Consider the following 26,175-nt stretch of genomic DNA (forward strand, 5'->3'; position numbering starts at 1 on the left):
AAGGGGACAATCTGGTTCTAAATAAGGGCTTCAGGATTTGATATTTTGGTTGAAGTTTTAGGTTCAAACACTCTCCAGCACTCAAACTTAACCTTGTGGAAATCACAAAGGTCTACCTTATTTTATGCTTCGACCATGCAAAACCATTAACTTTGCTATGGAATTTCAACACAAAACCATAAATCAGTTCAGGCTCACTCAGAAGGCTTGTGGAATTGGTGAACCTGCTCTGAGTTTTGAATTCATAAAAGAAACCAAAAGCTAAGTGAATTTCATCTTGAACATTCCACACAGCTCTGTTTAAAGGCAAACTTGGCTCATGCCTTGTCTCCCACCTTTTTCCAATATTTAAGAGCATGAGAATTAATAAGACAATCAAACAAAACACCCCAAGTAGAATTAGGCACAAATTGCGTGAACCAAGCTACTTAGTGCTATGGCAGAAATAGATTAGCCTTAATACACATTTGTGTAATAACCTCTGGATTATGTTAGTAGTGTTTGAGATCCCTGTATGAAGAAAAAGTGAATAACTTTATAAAAACAATACTTTCTGTGGCAGAAAGTGTGCTCGGAACATTTTAATACAATAGAAATAGGAATTACCTGGAAATACTACAGTTCTCCTATCAGTAATGTCATCATGCAGCCAAGACAGAAGATAGTTAATACTGACAGAGTGGGGCATGTATTCTGTGTAACTGAAGATCTATTTCAGTATATATGTCTCTGGGGATTGCATTTTCAGTATATTAAATACGTTACTGTAGGTGTACGTGCATTTCTAGTATGAGTCACCGTTGTTTCGGTACATGCATGATATCTCTGCATTTTCTGTATAATATGTAAGCAATAAGCATCAGTAGAAAGTAAAAACATTCAGTTTTTGAGTGTATATGTATTCCGATGGGGCAGAACAAAAATATTTTTAAGACACTTTCCAAAATGGAGGAGAAAAATCTCAAAAATGTTCTGTTCTACCCCATAGGGATATAATAGAGATATCATCCTGACCCATTTACAGCACCGTTAAAATATATAGTGTGGATGGCATGGTCCAGTTGTAGGGACAGAAGAGCTGATTCATCTCTATTAAAGTTAGTGGAAAGACTCCACTGACTTTAATGGGAGCTGAATTGGGCCCATACTTAGGTCGCACATGTTAATTATATTGTAATTGGATTGGTGGGGACAATGCATTGTAACCATGTTGCAACCCTGACTTGTTGCAGGGTAGCCAAGCCCCTTAGGGTATGTCTATACAGCCTGCAGAAGAGAGCCTCCCCTGCTAACCCTCTAAAAATAGTTATGTAGGCAGCACCTTGCTGTTGCGGCTCAGGCTGGAGCTCGGGCTCCAAAGCTTAGGGAGGAGTGCTGCCTACACACCTATTTTTAGAGGGTTAGTCCAAGTCTGTCAGCCCAAGCTGGCCGGCTCTCTTCTACAGGCTGTGTAGACATACAGGGTATCTCCCTCATGCAAATTTCAGATGGACAACAGCAGTCCTTGTCCCTGCTGGGCTCCCGGTCAAGAATGTTAAGGAAAAATTCTTCCAGAACTTTAAGGTTTGTTTTGACTAAGAAAAACTCTGTTTGTTTAGGTTTTAGAACTTGTTAGCTAGCATGTTCTAGGACTCTAGTGTAGACAAGGTAAATTGTTCTTTCGCATATGCTAGCAGGTTGAGTTGAAGCCTGTTTTAGAATGTGCTATACGTGCTGGTTAACATTCTAAAAAACCCACCTTTTATCCTCATCAAGAAAAACTCTTATATGATGTTGCTCAAGAGTTTAGGCTTTATTAGGCCTTGCTAAAATCTTTTCCTCTTTCTTAAAAGAAAAAAAAATCATACTAAACAAGAATTTCTCCAATCTGCATTTCACTAAACCATACACTTTATAATCTCCCAATCTCTTGGCAAGTAACAGATGCTGCTGCAAGGTGTTGTATTATTAAGATTACATCATTTTTATGGCATATATTTCATTTACTAACAAATTATGAAAAATCATTATCAGCAATTTAAGCTCAACTACAGTTGACAAAAACAAATGAACAAAGAATATTTGGGATGGAGTATCCCTGCCTTTTCTATTGTATTTCTCTGCTAGTTGCTGGTTTGTAAAATTAAGTCATTTGCAATGGGTCTCCCAATCAGTGTGAATCAGTAATGTCAATGCAAAGCACTATGGCCCTGATTTTGGAAACACATACATGCTTAATCTTGTTGATGTGAGCAGTCCTACTGAAGTCAAGGAGACTACTCCACATGAAAAAAAAAAGTGCATGCTTATACTGTTAATGGTACACATTTAAATAAAGAAAGTTAATTTTTTTAAAAGCCTGTGGTTCTCATAGCAATTAACTACTGTAGCTATACTGTACTACTGTAGCTATCTAGTTATCAGAATATTACAATTGTGCAATATACATCTGTTAATATTTTCATAAGTGAACAATGGAGCGACTTTCTGTCACACTGATACTCCTGTGTCCCTTAAACATGTTTGAAAATTCCATCTTTATTTTTTAACTGCAAATAATGGTTAAAATATCTGACCTAGCCATGTGATTCTAATTCTGCTTTCCCTTTTCAAAATTAAATGAAGGAACCTAAAGTTCACAAACCAAAAATGTGAAACAACTGACTTTTAAAACAAAAAGAATTTAATCAATTATTGATAATGCCTACAATACACTGAAACAGTGCCAGATGGACTGTGTGAAAGGCTACCTGATGGCAGGGAGTAGAAAAAGTATATATAATATCTCTCAAGAAACTGATCCAAGGTAAAAGGAACAAATAGTACACTTTGATGAGTCATTAACAAATGTTTTAGCAGAGGTGAAACTGCACTATGCCAGCACTTTGTTAACAGGAGTGGTGCATCTTCATTTTGTGCTTATTCTGCACTGTTAGTGGAAAAATATTTCCACCACAGGAGCAGTGAGCATATGTAATGCAAACATTTTGACAGCGAATGTAAACAGCTTTACTGCATTTTAAACCATTAAATCAAGGACACAACTTCCATGCATTTGCAGATTGCAATCTTCTCTGACTGTAGTGAAGATGGTGCTGCATCTGTTTTGTGTTTGTAATTCCATTCTGTGTTGTGTCACTTTGACTGGATTTAAAAATATATGGATATATGATATTTTTATTGTCATGGACACCAAAGCCACGCTTGTAAACATAATGGGGCGATTCAGTAATATATTCTGAATAAATATCTTAAACAAATAAACACTTGGATTGGGATCCTGACTCGCAGCCTTACTCGCCTTTGATTTGTGGCTTCTTGCATTTTGATTTGAATCAATTGGCTCAAGCTATATATTTTTGGCTTAGCTCCTGAATGTGAGCCTCAGAGGAGTCCATTCTTGTAAGGCTGCCATAGCTAGGTGTCTAACATTGTTTCTGTCATGGGAAAGTGCATATAAAGGGTCTGTCCTGGAACACAACTTTTTTTCAAGCTACCCCATTCCCCCCACCCCCTTATCTTTTTACAGAATCGTTCTACAGGGAAATTGAAGGTATTCTTGAACAGGAAAGGAAGGTGTATGTCAGGATGGGCCCTTTATGTGATGGACTGGTGCCCCGGGAAAGAAACAGCAACAAACGTGCGGTGCAGGCAGCATTTTGTGGAGGAGGAAAAGAAAAAGTTAGTTACCAATGACAAAAGAAATGATTTGTAAAGGAAGTAATGGGATTCCTTCAGATTAAAGGGAAAGTTTTCCTTCCTAATAAATTATTTCTCTCCCTTGTTAGTAATCATTTCCCCCTCTGAATACATTTAATTAGCTATTCCTTTTAATTATTACTTGTCCAAGTGGATCTCAAAGGCTACAACTTAAAAGGAGCCCAACAGAACACTGGCAGAAGCCACCACCAGTCAGCCATGTCATTAATTGGGAGACAATTATACTCTGACTTTCCTTTATAAAAATATACTACAGTTAGGGTCCAAAATGCTGCAGTAGCACCATTGCAAGCTGTGACACCATGGGCTAATAGGAAAGGCTCCCATTGATTTTGGTTGACTTTGGATCAGGCCCTTACTACGTGCGAGTGTGGTGTGCTAATGTCAGAGTTTGCATCCTTAGTATACTGCAGTCTTGGAGAGTGGCTAATATGATGATGTGTTCTTAGTTCAGGAAAAATTGCCTCTGGACTATTCTTGCTTACCTGTGAATCTAACACATTACAGTGTATCAGAGTATATTCCTCTTGCCCTCCAGCAGGAAACAAACTGGGAACACTCATTTTATGGGCAAAAAGAGGTTTTGCCATCATGTCATGCCTGTAAGTGCCGAGCTGTGTTTTACCTCATAGCCCTGCCTCTATCCAGTATGTGGCTGGCAGACTTGTACATTGAGATTTATTTCTGAATCAGCAGCACAGCAATGTCGCCTGGGTTCTGAACACACACAGGCTCACAGCTGGCTTGTCCTGATATTTTAAAGTCACTTCCAGTAGTGCATGATGTGTTCCCTGGCTATTTATATTTGTCTATAGACTAGACATAAAAACTATTTGAAAATGTAACCTTAAATCTTTTGGAGTAGTGGTTTGGTAGTGTAAGCACCCAGAAGTCTCAGTGGTTACCTGATCCCCAATTTTACCCCATTGCTCCCCCAATTGGTGTGGCTCCCTCTACTTTAAGCAGCTAATTTGTGTATGACATTTATAATATGCTCCCCACCAAAGTATCTAGGGCTTGGTCTACACTAAACCCCCAAATCGAACTAAGGTACGCAACTTCAGCTACGTGAATAACGTAGCTGAAGTTCGAAGTACCTTAGTTCGAACTTACCTCGGTCCACACGCGGCAGGCAGGCTCCCCCGTCGACTCCGCGGTACTCCTCTCGTCTAGCTGGAGTACCGCAGTCGACGGCGAGCACTTCCTGGTTCAACTTATCGCGTCCAGACAAGACGCGATAAGTCGAACCCAGAACTTCGATTGCCAGCCGCCGAACTAGCGGCTGGATGTAGACATACCCTCGGAGTCACTCTTTATGGGAAGAGAGCAGCCCTCTCTCCCTTCTTCACCATTTGAAATGTGAAGATGCTCTGGGGTTTATTTGCATTTAATGACCCAGAGCACACTGCATGCTAATTTCCTGAGAAATAGCAGAGGAGGATCTTAGGAGTCTTGGAATGTACAAGAATATAAGATTGTGTGTACTCTGGGTCCATAAACTGCAGAGAAATTCTAGAGTGCCTTTACATTTTAAAGGGCTAATATGAGGGCAGGAAAGGCTGCTACTCTGATCATCAAGAGACCCACTTGACTTCTCCCCAGAAGTTGGGGAGAGAGGGTACCCAGCCTTGCCCTAAAGCTCATGGCTGGGAAGAGCTTTTAGATTGTACCCTGAAATGAAGAACTGACTAACCAGTGGAAACAGGCTGTTGGGGAGCCCCTGTCCTGCCACTAAAGAGGGGAGTTACTAGCAGGCTGTCTCTATGCCATGCTAGACTTGTCATTGCAAAAGAAGGTTATTGGTAGGCAGAGTCAGGTGAAAGGTTTAAATCTTAATCAGACTTTCAAACCTTCCATATGATTTGGGTTCAGTTGTACAAATCGGTCAAGGTTTGGGGAGGAGCTTAATTTAACTGAGCCAATTTGTCCACCTAATTAGGGCCTTTTTAAACCAGTCAATTAATCACCCCCTTGAATAGATCTCCTTTAGTAGCTACACTCAGCGCCACCAGTTGTGGCCACTACTTTATACCAGCTCTGTAATCCTTTGCTTGGCTATATAGGGAATATCTTCCAAAATTTGATTCAGTGAAAATTTCATTCTGTTTGACCAGCTGGTTGGTGAATTTAAACAATTCAGTGCAATTTTTCATCTTAAGTTTTCATGGATTTCTTTTGTGAAAATTACTTCCCATGCTTGACTTGCTGTAGAGGCAGTAGAATGTCTCTACATCTCCATCATATTAGCCCCCAGCCAAGGGGTGTGGCCTGAAGAGAGAGGGCCTGGCCAGAGGGCCTCTGTGCTCCAGCTATTAATAGCTGCCATAATGACTCCATAAGGGCTATTGCAGCCAAATGTAAGCCTAGTTTATGATGATGACCAGATTGGTCCCTGGTCAACCCAGAATCCAGGGCACCACAAAGGTGGCACACAGACAACCTTAGCTCAGCTGCAGCACACAATTGGGGCCAATAGTTGTAATACTAATTAGTGATGGGTGATTAGGGCGATCTCAAGAACTTCAGAGGTTGGTTGCAGAGTGGGTATCACCCCAGAAATTGGGTTATTTATTTGAATCTTATCAACCCCTCTTGGATTTTCAAGCTAAGCAGGAAAATTAGCAAGAAGAAACTTTCCTCATAATTTTCTAATGCTTCCTGCATATGGCTGGTCTTAAAATCTCACAAGCGTATCCTTTCATGTGGTATTTCAGCCATTTTACTTCCAGTCCTACATGGAAACAAGAAGGGTAGAAGGCAAGACAATAATAGTGGGTAAATATATCCAAACTTTTGAAAATCTCCTGAATGGTTTAGTTTGAATTTAGTTAGTCTTCTAGGCAAAGGTTTGGATCAGGGCTTATTTTTATCCAAACCAGTCCATTGATCTACTGAGATGGGCTATTGTGACAAAGATCAATAATAAATAATTCATTATTAATTTTTCCGTGTGTGTCTGGATACTGAGTGCCTCACCATATCTCAGTTTCTTATCAGTCCATGGTACTTGTATGAGCCCCATTACCGGGATATCTGAGCCCCACAGTCTTTTAATGTGTTTATCTTCACAGCAGTCCTGAGAAGGAAGGAAGTGCTATAATGCCCATTTTACAGATGGGGAACAGAGGCACAGAGAGACAAAGGGCCAGATGTTTAAAGGTGTTGAGGTGCCTAACTGCCACTTACCTTTAAACATCTGGCCCTATTTGACTTTCCCAAGGTCACGCAGGAACTCTGTGGTAGAACAGGGAATGCCCAGGCTAGCACCCTAACCAGGGGACCAGTCTTCCCCTCCTTCTGTGCCCTGGTGATAACACACACTGCATAACAGGTGGTTCAATTTACATTTCCCCCCTCATGGGGTCTGCTTTATTAAGCCAAAGCAAGAAAACAAACAGTTTAGCTTGGCCCATCCAAAGCACAATGAGTTCCTTCACTGGTCAGTGGGGTTGTACAGATCAGCTCATCTACTCTTTCAAAGACTCACAAAGTCCTTCCAGCTCTCAGATGCCTGTTTTATTTTTTGCTTTGTGAGCAGAAGCAAGCTCACTACCACATTTTAATTGCAGTTGTTTAAAGAAGGGAGGGGGGGCGGGGAGGACTCAATATTGGATTTTCTTGCTGTTATTTTGTTTGAGATATTTTAAAGCTTGTCATTTCCTGGAGGAAAAAAGTTTAATGTGTCAAAATATATCAAGCTTTCTGATTTTGAACAGGGCTCACTGAGTTTTCTTGCTAGCTGTTTCAAGGTTCTGCTGCAAATTAAATCTGTTATGACCAGAAGTGTAACTCTCATTAAATGGTAAACATCTGTGGAGAATACCTACAGTGTCCTTCCTTATTTAAAAAAAACAACTCAAGAAAATCCATTTTTAATGCTAGCTGTTGCTAGCTGTGTTAGGATGCTCTCATTTTTTACAGTACTTGAAAAGAATTAATGTTTGCATAACAAATTAAAGAAATTCAGATTGTCAATGCACACCTCTGCAATATGTCCTCTGGGCTCTAACCTTACCCACAAATTCAAAGTCCTTGTTATGATATGCAAACTAATGAATCAGTTGAAGGAAGTTTTTATATTATGACAGTGTTTTAATGTTTTTTTTTCTGATTTGAAAATTAGCTGTGACTGTGGCTGTAGATTCTGTGAACTTTCTAGCTAAAATTAGTCTTTCCACTTGTGGATGTTATCATAGAGAAGTGATGGTCTGAAACTAGAATCATTGATCTGAAACTCCCCCTTCCTTCCACACCAGCACCCAAACTCTGATGTTTGGATAAAATAAACTACAGATCACAACCATCCTGCCTTTGCAAACATGTCTATAATGGCTGGGCATTATATATTAGCCTGAACTGGTTTTAAACTAGGTTCAGTAAACAGTTTTAGCCACAATTCAAGAAGCTCAGATCACTTTAGAGCAGTGGTTCCCAAACTTGTTCCGCAGCTTGTGCAGGGAAAGCCCATGGCGGGCCGGGCTGGTTTGTGTAGGTGCCGCGTCCGCGGGTTTGGCCGATCGCGGCTCCCAGTGGCCGCGGTTTGCTGCTCCAGGCCAATGGGGGCTGCAGGAAGTGGCGCGGGCCGAGGGACGTACTGGCCGCTGCTTCCAGCAGCTCCCATTGGCCTGGAGCAGCGAACCGCAGCCACTGGGAGCTGCAATTGGCCGAACCCATGGACGCGGCAGGTACACAAATCGGCCCGGCCCGCCAGGGGCTTTCCCTGCACAAGCAGCGGAACAAGTTTGGGAACCACTGCTTTAGAGGAAGCAAATACTGTGGGTGTGGGTGTGGGTGTGGGTGTGGGTGTGGGTGTGTGGGTGTAGGGAGTGAACAGGTGAGCCTGCACTCTGATCACTTAGATGCCAATTAGTTCCCCAGAGAAAGCTAATGAGGTAATTAGAAAACGAGGCTAGTGGTCTGAGTGGAATAAAGAGCCAATTAGCCCTCAGCCCAAGTCTGATAAAGAGGCACAGGAAGGAAGTGGAGGTTGGGGTGGAGAGGGAGAACATGAACATGAACATGAACATGAACATGGCCATGGCTAGTTGAGCCCAGCCACACAGAGGCCTCAGGGAAGGGAGACCTCTGTTTCCCTCAGGTCCTGATGAGAGGGCGGAGAGCACAGAAGATATTGTAAACAGACTGTTGCACAGGGACTGTAGTGGTAGTGGTGGAGGGAACTCAAAATAAAAGGCCCTGTGGATGCACAACTAGTGAAGTCTGCACAGTTTCTGTGGGGCAAGAAGACAGGAGCAAAGGCGTGCCCTGTTGCATATAGAAATCACTTCTCATCCATTGTAAATCCCTTTTCCTAAATCAGTTCTTTCTGAACTTTAACAGTTCCAGAAAGTTGCAACCAAATGAGTATCTTGATCCATGAATTGAGACAATACCCCTCCTATTCTGTCTCCATGAAGTGCTTCATCCTACTTTTATGACTTTGTAACTCTCCATGTAATTTCCAACCACTCACTCTGTACATCCTCTTTTAACTTCTTCTAAGTCCCCTCTTCATACTTGGCGGTTCCTTTCTCACTCATTCTTGGGCAGGTCTAGATCTTTTCCACTTCACTAAACTCATCTTTACTGGGATATAGACAACTTTGTTCTGGGATAGAGACAACTTTTTTTTACTTGGGGGTGCCTAGAATTAAAAAATAATAAAATGATAGCTGTTGGATGTTGGTTTAATGAGTTAATTTGTCCACTTTAAATGGGTTGTCATCATAAGAAGATGAAAGGGTTTCAGCCTTTATGATGCTTTATGACTTATTGTGCATAAGATGTTACCAGATTGTAAGGATTTCTGATTTGTAAAGTCTTATGCTGCCTTAATATTAAAGGTAATTTAGGTGCTTATACTGCATTAAGGATATTTTCTTTAAAAAAAAATCCCAAAGGGATCCCCAAGAAACGAAATGCAACCCCCACCTCCCATTAATACATTGTTAAACAATCTAAAAGGGCCTAATCCTGCACCAATGAAGTCAATAGTTGATTTTCAGTGGGACTTATGCTCCAAGGCCCAGCTTTTTAAAGGTATTTAGGCATTGCACTGGTCAGTGTTGCAATGGCTTACTGATCTAGGAACCTAAATCTCATTTCCAAAAGGGATTTAGGCATGTAGGAGCCTGAATCCCACTGGCAGTCAATGGGGTTTAGGCTCTTACATTCCTAAATCCCTTTCATTCACACTAAATGACTTTCCGTGTGATTTAAGTGCCTAACTCACTTAGGTTCTTTTGAAATTTTTGCCCATAATGATTTTCTTTGATAAAGTTTAAAATACCCACATAATGTGAGCAGTTGTATAAAAAGAATGTATATTGTGTTGGATGCTTAGTTGGAAGCATATAACTTTAAAATTTTCCCTGCATCTGTGTGTGTGTGTGTGTGTGTGTGGCTTCACCACACATAAATTATCTGTTTTTTCTTTTTCCTCTTACATATGGAAAAATATATGGAAATTTAAAAGATGAGAGAATATCTGACATTTGAACCAGTCTCTGTTTATTCACATTTTAGATTCAGGCTGGAAGGTAATTCAAGAATCCATCCAGATAAAAAAGCACTGCTGTGCAAAGTAAAAGAAAAGAACAACAAAAGTAAAAGCCCAGATCTTTAAAAACTATGGAGCTGAAACTCTGTTTAGCATTCAAGAAACTATCTCTAGAAGAGGAAGCACGTTACTTGGTATCATATTGCAAAAGGCTGTTTAGCCCTGTTGCGCTCACTCAGAGCTACGTATTTACTTTTGTCACTGTGTAGCAGCGATTGCATTATATCCTTCCTGCCAGGACACCAAAGAGAAACAGAAGGTTAAGTATAAATGGGGGAGGGGAAAAGAAGGATGAGATGTGGCAAGAAAGAAGCAAGAAAGTGAGGAAATAACAGTGGAAGAGTAAGGAAAAAGGTCTTAACTCAGTAAAGAGTAAGTTATTAAGGAAACAGGGAGGAACAGGAAAAGATCATATGTTGCATATTTGGGATTACTACTGCAATTGTGTTTCTTTTGCTGATGTCACTGAGGGCAAGATAATTTGATCAAAAGACAATTTTTATTAGAACATACATAAAAATGGGATGCACAGAGTCTGTCTCTGCAGTGGCCTAGAGGAATTTCCATGATTTGGGCCATGAATGTTGAATAGAAGACTTGTAAAAAGTATGTCTCCCTTAAAGATAGTTTGCCAGAGTTTGCAAATATAGCTAAAGGAAGCTGAACAAAACAATGGCCATCATGAAGGTCTGATCTCCAGGCATGCAAACTCTCACCTGACACCCTCTTGTGAGTCCTTCACCTCATTGGAAGAGGTGAGGGGGCTTTAACGTCAGATGCATCACTTCAAAATAATCTGCTGGAGACAATTACAGCATGACCTAAAGCTAGGGTGACCAGATGTTTCAATTTTATAGGGACAGTCCCAATATTTGGGGCTTTGTCTTATATAGATTCCTATTACACCCCACCCCGTCCCGATTTTTCACACTTGTTGTCTGGTCACCCTACCCAAAGCCCACTGAAGTCAGATGGACAAACATTTTTAAAAGTGTCAAGTGATTTGGGGTGCTTCGATGTTGATTGTGCAACAGGAGAAAGTAAAGAGGCCCAGCACTTCTTAAAAATCAGGCCTCTGTAGTGGGGCCGCAAGCTGAGCACTCAAAAACTGAATCATCCAAGATCACTAGTCACTTTTGAAATTGTAGGCCTGGGATGGTGTGTTTCATTTGACTTCAATGGGCTTTGGAGCAGGCCCTGATTGCAAAGTATGACAATATATAAAGTATTCTCTAATGGCAGAGAAGGGAGAAGGACTTTCCATCTCATTAAGAGTACATCTCAACTAGGATAAAAGGATGTTAACTCATTTCAGCTGATGTTATAAAACTCTAGTCTAGACAAAGCAAATAGTAAATTGACATGTGATAGCTGGTCTAAGTGAACAATGACAGAAGCCATCTAATTTCAGTTATTGGGTTTAGTGTGCAGGTGCTGGGTGATGGTGCCTTTGATATACAGTAGGTCAGATGAGATGATTTGGTGGTCCCTTGTGGCCTTAAATTCTAAAGTCTATGATTCTATGTATTAAGATATAGTTCACCCTATCTATACCAGGGTTTTAAAATCTGTTGGCTAACACATTTTTTAAAAAAAACCTTTTTTATCCTAGTCTAGACAAGACCCAAAAAGGGCTTGAGGACTGGGTGAGGCTTGTGGATCTCCAGATGGATTCACGAGAAGGTGAAGTGCAAAAGGCAGCCAAATGGGTGCATGAAATTGCAACTACCACTTAAAAAATGGTTTAAACATAGCTTATTGGGGGCACAGAAGACAGGTGGATCTAGAGAATCAGTTGGTGTCAACAATGTGAGAAGAGTAGGGATTGCTGGGGATTAAAGACAGGAGTGAGAATGGGGCATTGTTTATGGAAAATCTGATTGCCATTCTACTGGAGTTTGATGTGAAGTGTGACCCAATAATCACTGAAAGGGGTTAGTGAATTCTGATGAGAAAGAAAAGCAACCTCTGCTTTCACTAACACTGAGTAAATCAGGAGTAACTTCATTGAAGTCAGTGGGGTACTCTGGTGTAGGGGGAAGCAGAATCACCTCCAACAAGTGGGTTAATATTAGAGACTGGACAGCCTGATTCTTCACTGCCTTGTATAGTTATTTACACATATGCAAAGAGGAATAGAACTGGTTATAAAAACACTTCCTAACCAGAATTCTCCTCTCACACTAGAGGTTGCATTTTACCCTCCCTTTGCAGAGGTGTAAATGACTACACAAGGTGCAAGGCACTGGAGAATCAAACCCTGGTGTTAATGGGTCAGATCCTCCTCTGGTGTAAATTATCAAATGGAGCGATGCTGATTTACATCATCTGAGGATCTGACCCAGTAATACTGCAGTCACAGAGTCTGATTCTCCTCTGCATTGATGTCAATGGAACTGCATCAATACACATCAGTTGAGGACCTGGCCCATACATCACAATGAATGTACATGACACTTTAAAAAACAAATACATGACAGTTTCCTGCCCTGAGGATCTTACAATCTAACTGAGACATAACACAGCAAAAGACGACAGTAAACAAAGGGAGGAAAAGGGGGAGGATGAAGGGAACAGTGAGAAATCATGACAAGCTTACTTTGTATACACAGGCCATTACTTCCTTCTCATTGTAAGTGTTTTGTTTAAACAGGGATGGGATATTGAGTGTGTATGGTTGCATTAAAGTGAATGTTGTGTATACACAAAGAGCAAAACTTTAACTGTCAATCAGGCTGTGAAAAGAAAGCACAAAAAAAGCACTAGGAAATTTCTGAGCCCAGTGTGTTACTCACTCTACAACTGCCATCCTGCATCGATTCACAGCACTGGGCCCTCTCAATCAGCAGGCAGGCAGGGAGTAAACTCATCCAGCCTGATTTGCCATCGCTCTGCCCCACAGTAAAGTGAGTGTAAAACACTACCATTATGAGTGTGGTCCTTGTACACCCACTTGACCCTGGTGTAACTGATTACGCAAGGTGCGGGGCGACAGGGCATCAGGCCCATTACTATTTAAATGGGCACTATACAGAAAGCAGATTCTTGCTCCATCCCCTATGTTTACATAGCTACATGGAGAACAATTAATAAACCAAGAACCAAGGGACCAAAAGCAGATAAGTGGACAGGGTGGATGGTGCTGGTGTGGTGACTGGAGCGGGAAGGCTGAGGAAAAGCAGCAAGTCTGTGGGCAAGATTTGAAGTAGGTGAAGGAGGCTGTCTGGTGTACAGGATCAGGGACTGTATTTGGGGCACAGGGGATGTAGTTGTCTTGTCAGACATTCATGCTAGGGAGAGAATTTTGAAGACTTCTTCTAAAAAAAATAACTCCTGGACAAAGGAACACAATTCGAAATCCTTTTCTTCCCAGGATTGCCATACAGACCTGGTGGAAAGAATTTATTCTTTTGAGACAAAGAGAGTGAATGTTGCATTACTTCTCCCCTCCTCTCCCACCCCCAGCTCCACCACCAAATGGAATACCCGCCCCCCTCCCCCTCCCCGCAACAGTAAAAACTAACATTTTCTGCAGAGAAACTGCTAGGAAAATATTAACGGAGGAGACATCAATGAAGCATGGAACAGAGAAGAGATGGGTCATGAAGAGGAAACAGGTAAACTGTTTGTTACCTTTTAGGGTATTCTCACTCAAGTACAGTGGTGACAAGTGACATATTGGCCTGAAACTCAGAGTTTGGACATGTTTCTTCACTTCTTTGTATTAGTACTTTCCATTTGCTTCACCTCTCTTGAGTATGGTTACAGGAGAGTGAACACTGCGAATCTGAGATCATTTTGATTTGAATTTTCTTCCCACTTGATACTTAGGACTCAATCCTAATCCCATTGAAGTCAAAGGAAGTTCTGCCATTGACTTCAATGGGACCAGGATTTATCTGTAATGGGATCAATCTCAAATCCAGACTGATCTTTATTATGTGTATATAATATACAAAGAGCTATCTGTTCTCCCCTGTGCTGTGGGGAGAATCCTGGGCCTCAAGGAGGATTCACCCCCAAAGAAGTACAAGTGGTATTTGCACCACTCTTCTCCACTGGAGATCCTGCCAGTGAAGGGCAGCTTTAAACTGTGGTGGCATCTCTGTATAAGCCCCTCTGATAGAGGCTTCCATGGGGACATGGTGAATCGGTGTCTTGCCAGTGTCACTTCCACAGCCAGCGCTGTCCACATTGTGACTACACTGGTCAGCTGCATCATCTCTGGTGGAGTGATTGTGGGCACCTTGTGCCACTGTATCTCTCTTTCCACCAGCAGGGGCACTGTGTATTGGTCATCTTCTGTCTTTTTGGTATCATTATTGTCAAGCAGCCATTGTTAGTGCAGCTCATACATTGCAGAGAGAATGTGTTGTTCCAAGTGATTGCACTCTTTTGTAGGGCAATATAAAAGTATCTTGCTCAGTCCAGTCTTTCTTAAAACATTGAAATGAATCCTTTCATATGATCCATTTTAAGATGTAAGTCTGATTGTATTGTCTTAGCAAACATCTGGTTCTGTTGAAGATTATTAAATAGCATTTGTGCAACATAAAAATATGAAACATGAAACATATTAACTTTTTCCTGTTTTAAAAATATTTGAAATAATGGGACCAATCTGATAGTGTTCAGAAAGACCTCAGTGGCTGGAAATCTGTAAAGGAAAAAAGCCAGACCCAGGTCTCCTTCCACCATGGAAACTTCTGGTAAGACTTGCACTTCTGTATGTTTTTAAAAATATTATCTTTGCTAAATTGCTTTTTGCCTTCAAAAACATCTCTCAGATGTTTTGTTGTTTTGTGTGTGCTATAATGATCACAATTAAACAGTATATCAGATAATGTAAAATGTTGTAAGCATAGATGGGTCAAAGAGGCCATGTTTAGATCAGTATCTGCATTAGGCTCAAACTTGGGTTTGAGTTTGAACAGATTAGGAATAGGAGTTGGATTTGATATATGAATTCTTGTCAGCTGTTTTTACAAGATTTCAACATCTAGTGGCAGAAATTCCATAGGATCACCTGATCTCAAAAAATTTCTGTCAGTCATGACATCATTTGTCCTCATGGTTAATCTTGTGACATTTCTTCTCATGAGACTTCAGCTCCCCCTCTTGAAAATGGCCATGTACACCACCGTGGTTCTCCTGAATAAGTACTTATATACTTAACGGACTACAGCCTCACCTTTGGCTCAGATATACTTAATGCTATTAAGAAGGTGTGGAACAGAGATGGCTCTAAGCTACCTTTCTTTATCTTTCCCTAATTCTGAGGCTGATCAGGGGTTGACCATGCCCTTGAAATAATTTAGAGCAGACTCAGAGCACTCTGTCTGTGTCCTTTTTCCTAGCCATGAGCCAGGGTGACTCTCCTGTTGACTTTAGTGAAGCCAGGATTTCACCCCAGGTTTGTAATACTGTTTTATATCCCAGCAAGGTTAACTCACCATTTAGCTTTAGGGATGAAGGATGGTTTTCTGATTATGGCACTGCACTGGGACTCAGAATATCTGTGGTTAGTTCTCTGCTTTGCCACAGTGTTCCAATATGACCTTGGGTAAGACACTTGATCTCTATGTGTCTCAGTTGCTCATACATTAAAATGGGGATAATAATACTTCCCTATCTCACAGCAGGGATAAAGAAATTCATTACTGTCTGTGGGGTGCTTGGATCCTGCAGTGGGTGCCATGTAAGACCAAAGATAGGAAGGACATTGTGAGGGTAAATAATTTGAGTACCATGCAGTTTCCTGTGAGGGAATTTGGATGATCTCTTAAAAAGCAAAGTTCTGTTCTGCATGGACACTGAAAGATTCCATAGCAGTTTTTTAGATGTAGGTCCTTGCTAAAATTTCCATAGCCTCTATTGTACAATTTGCTTGTGTCATTTGGTGGCTCTCCTACACCCCAGAGGTGGCTATATTTCAGTACTACTGCATGTGTAGCACATAAAGGGCCTTCTTATTCTCAGTTATGTGAAGGATACACAAATGCCTAACCAAACAAAATGTGGATTGGGTGCTTTCTACTTAAATCCTGCAATTAATTACCTCATCCACTTACCTGGAGCTACCTGTAGTAGGTGCGTTCCACTCCTGTGGGGTAGAAATGTGCAGTACAAATTCCAATCCCAGCCCCAACTCTCATGTAGAATGCGCTAAGAATAGAAGAATGTAGCCTGTGCCATGTTACTGCTGCCAAGCAATATCAGACATCACACAGAGTTCATTAGTCAGTTTAAAAGACAAGTCTTCTAACTAGACGTGTGGTTTAAAACTATTCCCCCGTGATGTTCTGGGCTTCAGACTGAGATGCTTGAAAATAAGTCATATCTGCTACTGTTTTCAAAAGAGTTCCCCAGAAATATAGCATGATTGGTTGCCAGGTATAAAATTCTGTGTTCTGACAATTTGCTCCTCGCAAATACAAAATGGCAATAATCCACCTCCCTCCATTTTAAAATAAGCAATTTAAATTATTTGTCATATTTCATTACTGGTGTTGGAAGAGAGATTGACATGTATAATTCTGTTATGGCTACTTTTGTACATCAAGTGTTACAAATTCATCATTCCACAATAGAATTATAGCATGGTAATTAATCACAGATTGTTGTCTCCTAACTGTCTTTCCAATTGTGCTGTTCTGACTGCTAAATATTGCAATCACACACATGTTTTGCTATGTATCGCTGAACTGAAAGCAGCCAAAGACCATTGGGTTATATTTTGAATACCTGATTCAAAAAGAAAAACAATCCAGTCTTGACACAATGTAAAGGTTAGATGCGAATACTACGCTTGTTTCTTGCCAAGATTTTTTAATTTATAAAATTTGAAGGTATAAAAAAGAACATCTGCATTGTATACCCACAGCAATATGAGCTGGATTTTTGTATATGTGTAGTTGCTCATGAAAATTAGGTACAGGCAGGGAAAACTTTTTGAGAAAGTACTACTCTGCAGAAATACATAGCTATTAAGATAAAAGCGGATGAGGGCCTTGCTGGCTCAGAGGATTGGTAATAGGATATGGCACCTTTTTCTTTCAGGTTGCTGACTTGAATCAAGTCCAGATTGTTAGTGACTGAAAATTGCTGAAGTACCATCCAATATGTGTTCAGTGGCCTCTGTCAAATGGGCTTCTGGCTGCAGTCCAGTTTCTTGTAACAGGTGTCCACCTCTCCAGGACCACCCAAGATGGCATCTTTCAGCCAGTCTGAGAAGATTTGTATGGACACCGAGAATGAGCTGCTCTCTCACCTCACTTCCAGGGTACATCTACATTGCACCTTGGAATGAGCTTCCTAGCCCAGGTAGACGGACTCACATTAGCTGGGCTCAAGATAGCATGCTAAAAATAGCAGTGTGGTTGCTGCAGCTCTGCCAGAGACCCAAGCTAATCACCCGAGTTCAGACCCAAGGGATCAGGTGGGCTTGAGAGCCCAAGCTGCCGCCTGAGCCATAACATTCACACTGCTATTTTTAGCACCCTAAATTGAGCCTAGCTAGTGCAAGTCTGTCTACCAGGGCTGGTAGATTCGGTGTAGATATACCCCTACAGAGTCTCTGAACCAGGTCAGGGTATATACAATGTGGGAAACTTGCACCCTCACAGTCTTTGTTATACTAGTTCTGTGGATAAATATGATTCTGGTTTCTATAGCTGTCAGTCAGCACCTTTTACTAACAGTGCTTCCATTTTAAAGGGGTTCTTTAATGATGAAGATCTGAGCAGATACTATTTTCTCTGTTCCTAAATCAAAACTGGTTTCTCTGGTACCCGTCACTTCACTTCCCTCTCATTTGTTCAACCACTTTCCCCCTCCTTGCGCCATAGCATCCTTATTTATTAAAATGCTGTTTAAATAATGACATGAATAGAAGAATACGTCAGCCCTGCTTCTGCCAGTAACATATTCTAGATTAAATGGCAAAAAATTGCATTACCATGGAGTTCAGATTGCTTGGCGGCATGTCACCTCTTTGCAGAATGCTAAGTTGAACATAACTCAAAACATCTGAAAACCAGCATATGCCCAGTTAAGATTGCCCATGCAAACTAAACTCTGCTCCAGTATGTCCTGTTAACACACATACCTTTACTCTGCCAACCACACAGTTGCTGAAATGTACATACCCATTCACTCTCACCCACAGGATTCCATCTAACACTGCTAAAGGACAAAAGGTGTGGGGAAGAAAGAAGATTGAGTGTACCACCTTCCTTCTGTTCCCCTGGAGCTGGCAGTAGCCAATGGGAATGATTTGGATACACTCTTAGTGCAGTCAGTGTGTTACACTAAATGGTGGAGGCAGTAGTTGGGCCTGCTTGGTAAAGATGTGTCTGGGATATGAGGACATGTGTGGATTACTTTGTGGTGTGTGACAGCTGTGACGATGGTATGAGATCTATGTTTAGCACCCTCTGATGAGTGTGAGCAAAAGGCAGGGCTGCATGTGTACCTTCAGGATCCAGAATGCATCATTTCAAAGCAGTATTGTGTATGTCAGATAATTAACAGGGCACAGGCGTTTTATTACAATGGGTATTGTCAGTAGCAAGCTGTGATATGAGAGTTGTCTAAGCATTTATTATCTGCATGCACATCAGGTAAAGTGAGCATGGTCAGTGTCAGGTGCAGCTGCACTAAATGATGGAGGCAGTAGTTAGCTGTGTTTGGTAGACGTGTGTTTGTGAGATCTGTGGATTACTCTGAGGTGCATAACAGCTGTGGCTGTGATATGAGGCAATCTCTGTTTTGCACACTATGAGGATAAGCAAATGGAAGAAGTGCATATTTACTTTCAAGATGCAGCTGCATCATTCCTATACAGAGTTATGTAGGTTACGCCACTAGCATGGCATAAAGCTATTACAAAGGATATTGTCAGCTGAAGTGGAGTAGAGGAGAGGACTCTAATGCTTTAATAATGGTTAAGTGAAAGTGTAGGCTGAGATGTCACCCTGTGGGTAAGTGTATGAGAGCTGTAAAAGGCTGTGTTGTGGATCTTAAATTGTACGTGTGTGGTATTCATTCTGGGGAGCTGGCTAAATATGTGAGTGTATGCCAGGATCTGGAACCTCCTGAATCTTATAGTGCCAAAGGCCAGTGTGAGTCTGTGCTACATGCCTAATGAGGCATTGCTCAAAAGAGGGTAGAGGGAAGGTGGCATGAGCAAACTTTTTTTTCCCTTTATGTCCTTTATTAATGTTAGATGGAATCCTGTGGGTGAGAGTGAATGGGCTGTAAAAAGAGCTGAAGAGCTTATACATTTCAGCAGCTGTAGTGTTAGCAGGGTATGTGTGTTAGCAGGGTGTACTGGGGCATTGCTGAAAGATGGTTTTCAGTTTTGGTGTGAGCTTTGCTCAACTCAGTGTTCTGCCAGGGAACGACATACCACCAAGCAACCTTAACTCTGCATTAACATTGTTTTTTGGCCCTTGAATTTCTTAGTTTTCTGAACAGGAAAAGATATGTTATTGGTAGGTGTGAATAGTCATTGAGGCTGTTGTGCATATCATGTTCCGCACTTTTCATACTAAGCCAGCCATCCCCCTCACCCCCCGACACACACACACCAGCTGGCCCCCCCAATGCCTGCTTTGGAACACCTCCCTAGCCGTGCCCTGACCCATTCACTGCATTCCTCCTCCAACCTGGCCTCCACCCATGGGCATAGTTTTGGAGGGATAGGGGAGCGTTGCCCCCCCAACTGCAAGCCTCAGGCAGGAGTAGAATTTGGCCCCCCACAGCCCCATTGGCCTGACTGGAGCTGCCCCACCCCCAAATATAGAAGTCAAACTACGCCTATGCCCCCACCCCATTACCCCCCTCCCTGAACCCCTTCCCCCTCCAAAGGGGAAGCAAGGAATTCATCTCGCTGAGGTGTTCACTCCCTGGTATATATACCCTTCTATTGTTGTTACTTCCCCCTCCCCCCCATATCTTGACTCACATGCAGTGTCTGGAGCAAAGTACAACCTGTTACAGTGGAATGGTGTTCCTGGTCATGTTTCAGAATGGTTGGAGGGTGATATTTGTGGCAGGGCCAGTAACAGAAACAACAGAAAGCGTTTCTGTTCCAAAATACTGGACGTTTTATGTTTGAGAGAAAGATCCTTTAACCCCTGCCTAAAAGATGTACCCCATCTCTGAGAAACAGTCAGGTGTCAGAGCCTGTAATGTTTCTATGCCATACAGTACACATTTTCTGGTCAGCCATGAGCCCGCCAATTTCCCGATTCATTTTCTTCTAATACTTACTAGGAGTTTTCATTCTGTTGCTGAAGCAATCAGTCAGATGCTCAGTCCAATCAGAGTCCAGCCTCTCAAGTCACCAATTAGATGCTGCAGAGTAGGCATAGACAATGCCTACAGAGGCCACCTTTCTCCACCCAAATCAGCCTGTAGTCCGCAATCTCCATGTCATGGTGTACTCCTTGCTGTCCTGCAAACTTCTATGCCTTGTGATCCAGGACTCACCCAGAAGCCACACATTGGAAACTGTACTGGTAGAGAGCACATTTCTTTTCCCTCAGAGGTCAAGGTACCCGAGCTGTCAGTTCTAAACCTCTATGCTATAGGTCTTTGAAACACCACATTAATCTGCGCTGAAATCAGGAAGCAGACACTTTCCTTCCCTGCGCCTATGTAGGGGCTAGTAAAATACAGATTTTCTTAAACAACCAATCCAAGGCTTGCTTACCACCCGTTCTCATGCCCAACCCTTCTGCAGCTGCAACCCTTCTTTCCGGCCCCATTCCCACACAAAGTCCTCTGGATCTGGCTCCTCCCCACCTGATAACAAAAATTATGGTTAGACTGGCTGATGACTGTTCTCCTGTGTTCACAGTAATCATCCCCATAAATTAAAGACAGACACAACTTGTATCAAGCAACCTGAGTTATTAAATCTTTATTCCACAGGTATACAAAGTTTGGACTAGAAACGTCATTGGTGGGGTGGTCAGTGGGGCAATGGTATTGGCACGCTCCCTTGAACTACCCAGACAAGCACAAAGTTGCAACCCCTAGCTCAAATGACTCCAGGTTTGGGTCACTAACCCTGCCTTGCACCCTCTAAGTGCACGGCCGTGCAGATGCTTATTAAGCCCCGCACAGGGGCTCAGGGCTGCGGCGAGGAGAGATACCTCTTCCTGCTGGCCCCAGCACAGACCTGCTGCGGCGGGGAGAGGCGCCCCTCCCCGCCAGCCCCAGCACAGACTTGCCCCGGACTTGTCATGGCCGGGGGAGAGGAGCCTCTCTCCTGGCCTGGAGCTGCTGCAGTGAGAGAGGGCTGGGGGGGAGTCCTCTCTCCCCACCACAGCCCCGAGGCAGCCTGCACCCCAAACCCCTCACTCCCCAATCCTACCCCAGAGCCCTCCCCTTCCCCCCCGCATCCTAACCCTCTGCCTCAGCCCTGAGCCCCCTCCCACACTCCAAACCCGTTGTCCTCACCCCTACAACATGAGTTTTGTTATGTGCACCAATATGAAGGTGATGTGTCACACATCACCTCCATATTGGTGCACATAACAAAATTCATTCCGCACATGGACATAAAAAAATTAGAGGGAACACCGGACGCAACCCTAACTATAGGAGTGCTGCTGTACCATTATGGTTTCTTTTTAACAGCTGTGCTTTTCTTATTTGATCTCATCACATTTTCCCTATTTCAACCTTAAGCCACTTTCACTTAGCCAGCACTCAGGATCATAGAGAAGAAAAATGCAGCCATTACTATTGTTATTTCATTATTATGAATCATGTTTATTTCAGTAGTGCCCAGGGACCAACAAAGAATGGGGTCCCATTGGGCTAGGCACTATAGAATACATAGTCATAGAGAGTTTAAGGCCAGAAGGAACTACTAGATCATCTAGTCTGGTCATCTGTATATCACAGGCCACCAACACCACCCAGCACCTGCCCACTAAATCCAACCATCAAAATTAGACCAAAATATTACAGCCCACTGGAGACTAAACTATTATGTGCCACAGGCAGAGAATAGGAGGGACCCAGGGGCACCATCCCCCCAAATGGCAGGAAAGTGATTAAGTCATACATACCCAGCTAATCCCAGCAAGTGATCTGTGCTCCATGCTGCAAAGAAAGGTGAACCCCCTCCCCCCCCCCACCACCACCAAGTCACCGTGAACCTGACCTGGGGGAAAATTCCTTTCCAACTCCACATATGGTGATCAGTTAGACCTTGAGCATGTGAACAAGAACCAGCTAGCTAATCAGTCCCTGCTCTGAAGAGCTTACAATCTAAATAGGCAAGATAGAAAAAAGAGAAGAGAAAGGGAAATCAAATGAGTTATAAAGCAGCACGAGAGGAACCACTTGAGTAATTCTGTTAAAGTAATATTGGACCCCAGATTTGCTGAGATATTGGTTTTTATTTTAGCATTTTTAGATTGTTCAAGGCTAACAATTTTTGAAAGTTCTTGAAACAGTTTCCTAACATTTTAAATAACTTTACTATAAGGAAAGCAGCAAATGTTTTATGATCCCAGACTGGAGGTCTGACCCAGTGTGGTGCTGAGGATCTGTAATCCCATTGCCTTCAAAGGACATTAGGAGTGCTGAGTAATTTGTAGAACTGCGTTCTTAAATGCCTGAGAAGTAAACTGTAATTGTTACCCTGTCCAGTCCAATCAAGCTGATTTTTCCCTCATCAAGTTGTTCACTCCTTTTACATGATAGGTCATAAAGCACAAAAAAAGAAGAAGAAAGTTAGCACTTTTTGGTGTCTCCCTATAAATAAATCCACGTACTAACATTACAGCTGGTTGGAAAACAGGCCACATTTTTTTTCAAAATTCATACTCATTTTTATTTCAGTTTTTTCAGGCTTTTTTAACGGTTTGTTGAAATTTTGAAACTTTTTGAAATTTCAACATTTTTCAAAAATTGAAAATTTTCTTCCAGCTTTTTAGCTGGTCACAACCAACCAACCAAAAAAATCACTGAAAATGTTCAGGTTTTTTTGTTTTTGTTTTCTTTTGGGGGAATTTCTTTTGAAATTCAAATGTTCAACAAAAAATGTAAAAAAATCAAAATTAAAAAAAATGTTGATCAGCTCTACTATCTGTTACTTGGCATTATTCTTCTGCCCGATTATCTCTCTCTCTCTACATAAAAAACATGCTATTTTAGAAATCCAGGAAGTAATCAAACAGCAGCCATTTAAATAGAATATCATACCAATTAGTAAATAAGAGACCAGTCTTGCTCTCATTCAGATCAATAGGAGTTTGGTGGATTATTTCAATGGGAACAGAGTAGGCTCAAAGTTACTAACTGCATACAGTAAATGAAGAGAGGCAAATTCAGTTATGCAAGCAGACACAAATTTTAAATTCCCAAGGACAGGGCATTAGTAAAATGAGTGCATTAAAAATATTTTAAAAAGTTTTCAATCCACGGACCTAATAAAGGACATTCTCTTATTTTGCATCTTAAGTGTCTATAGAGTTAATTCTTATGAGAGATGAAATTTCCAGAAAATGTAAGGGAAGACTCATTTTAGCTTTGCAGAAACTTGGATAATATAATATTGATTACTATGGCAGTAAAAATTTGCACTCATACATACATTACTATACTGTTCATGCAGTACCTGCATATATTCAGATGTGTGTACTTGGTATGCAGAGTTTTGCTAAATCACTACACTGGAGATGGCATATCCTCATTAAAACCTGCAGGGCTTTTTCATAGGGAATAATGAACTTTTTATAGCCTTTTAAAACTAGCAATATCATTTAATGGAGAATTATATCTCTGCTATAGAATTATATAGATTCATTTTAAAATGTTATAGAAAGGCTATAATTCTTCATTACATTCTATAGCTTTTTATAGTAAATTCTACAGAAGGGTATTGATTTTACCCCATTACAGTCTATAGGAGTTTTCTATAAGGGAATAGAGTATTGTAGTGTTTTCAAAGAGATGTTTTTTTGAGAGTCCTTTTTCTCTGAGCCTAACGGCTGTTTTAGCATCAATGTTAATTAAAAACAAAACTAAGATAAAAATAGTTGTTTAGTTTCTAGTGTTCATTACTTGAGACGTCATTGACTGTTAGTCAGTTGATACTACTGCACTCTGAAACCTTCATGCTGATACATAGAGTGTTCCCAGCCTAGCTGATAATGTAGAATTAAGGAGGCAGCATGATCTAGAGTATAAGGCAAGGAACAGAGAGTTAGGAATGGATCTGTGCAAATGTCTGCCATTTCTCTTTGTAGGGATTGGGCGAACAATTTATTTTGGCTTTCACTTTTCGAGTGTATGTTTGGGGGGTTGTTTCAGGCCTTACATTTTTATAAACAAAATTCAAATTGCAAACTGAAATGCAATAAAAACTGCTAAAATTCACCTATCATGTAAAAATCAGATTAAATCCCAAATTGTATATGATGTCAGTGTGAAAATCATGCATTGGCTCAGATTCACATGAAAGGTTGGTGAACTTTTCATTGAATCTGATCTGAATTTCAAGTTTATAATTAAACCCAAATCAGGAGAGTTTTATAACATTTTGATATCTCTATTCAGGGAATCCATCTTTCCCATTGACTCATGACCATAGGCAAGTGACTAAATCATTCTGTGCCTGTATTTCTCAAACGAATACTGCCCTACCTCACAGAGCCATTGTGAGGCTTAAAACTTACTTTTAAAGCACCCGGGGTTCTTTAGATGAAAGATACTGTAGACATGAGGTAGTATGGTTCAATGAATTGGGAGTGGGAGACAGGATACGTGGGCTTTATTCCCTGCTCTGCTACTGACTCACTTTATGTCCGAAAGCGAGTTATTTTGCATCTCTGAATCAGTCTGCCCATCTATAAAATGGGTATAATGCTACTTGTGCACTTTTTGAAACACACTGAGCACAGGGATGAAAAGCACTATGTAAGGACTAAGTTTTATTGAAATTACAATATTTTATATACCACCTATCAAACAATGAGAGAACCTTGAACACACAAGAAAAGTATGAAAAATATGCAACAATTGTCACTCTATTAGGGCCAAATCCAGGCTTCGAATATACATGTTAACCAGTAAATCCAGGGCTAGGAGTGCACTCCAACTCAGCTCCCTAAAACTAGTAGAGTTAATTTTCTGTAGGCTACAAAATGGTATTCCAGGTGGGGCTTACAGGGTAGGTGCATGCATTATGGCACATAAATCCCCTGAAATTCTCAGGACCCTCACATGCTATACCTTGAACAGATTACTTGTGCTCACTGTCATGAGTAATGTGTGCAGGCAGTTGTGCAGGGATTGTGTGAGCATTCCCAGGCTGGCTAGAATATGATGCCAAAGTATATATCATTTGCATCATTAATTTGCACCTATTTTAGGTTCAGCTTGAAGACACTCCATGTTCCAAGCTTTGCAGGCTTATTTAAATGTATATTTAGGTCAGTACTAATAATTCTAGAAGGATTTCCAATTAAGAAGCATTGTGGGTTCTGAAGTACCCAGTGAGCACTCAGGTGAATTAGGGCTAGCTCTACCATATAGGCACAGCAAGAGAGGAGGGCAGGCCATTGTGAACAGAGAATAGAGTTAAAATCATAGAAATGTAGGACTGGAAGGGAACTCAAGAGCCCCCTGCACTGAGGCAGGACCAAGTATACCAAGACCATGCCGGACAGGTGTCTGTCTAACCTGTTTTTAAAAATCTCCAATGTTGGGGATCCCGCAATTTCAATTGGAAGCCTATTCCAGGGCTGTATAGGTAAAAAGCTTTTTCTAATATCCTAATATGCTGCAGATTATCCAATTATTTCTTGTCCTACTTCAGTGGACATGGAGAACAGTTGATTACTGTCCTCTTTATAACAGCCCTTAACATATTTTGAAGACTGTTATCAGGT

The sequence above is a fragment of the Terrapene carolina genome, unplaced genomic scaffold (genome assembly GCF_002925995.2).
Source record: "Terrapene carolina triunguis isolate 2854851 unplaced genomic scaffold, T_m_triunguis-2.0 Scaffold58, whole genome shotgun sequence".
NCBI lineage: Eukaryota > Metazoa > Chordata > Testudines > Emydidae > Terrapene > Terrapene triunguis.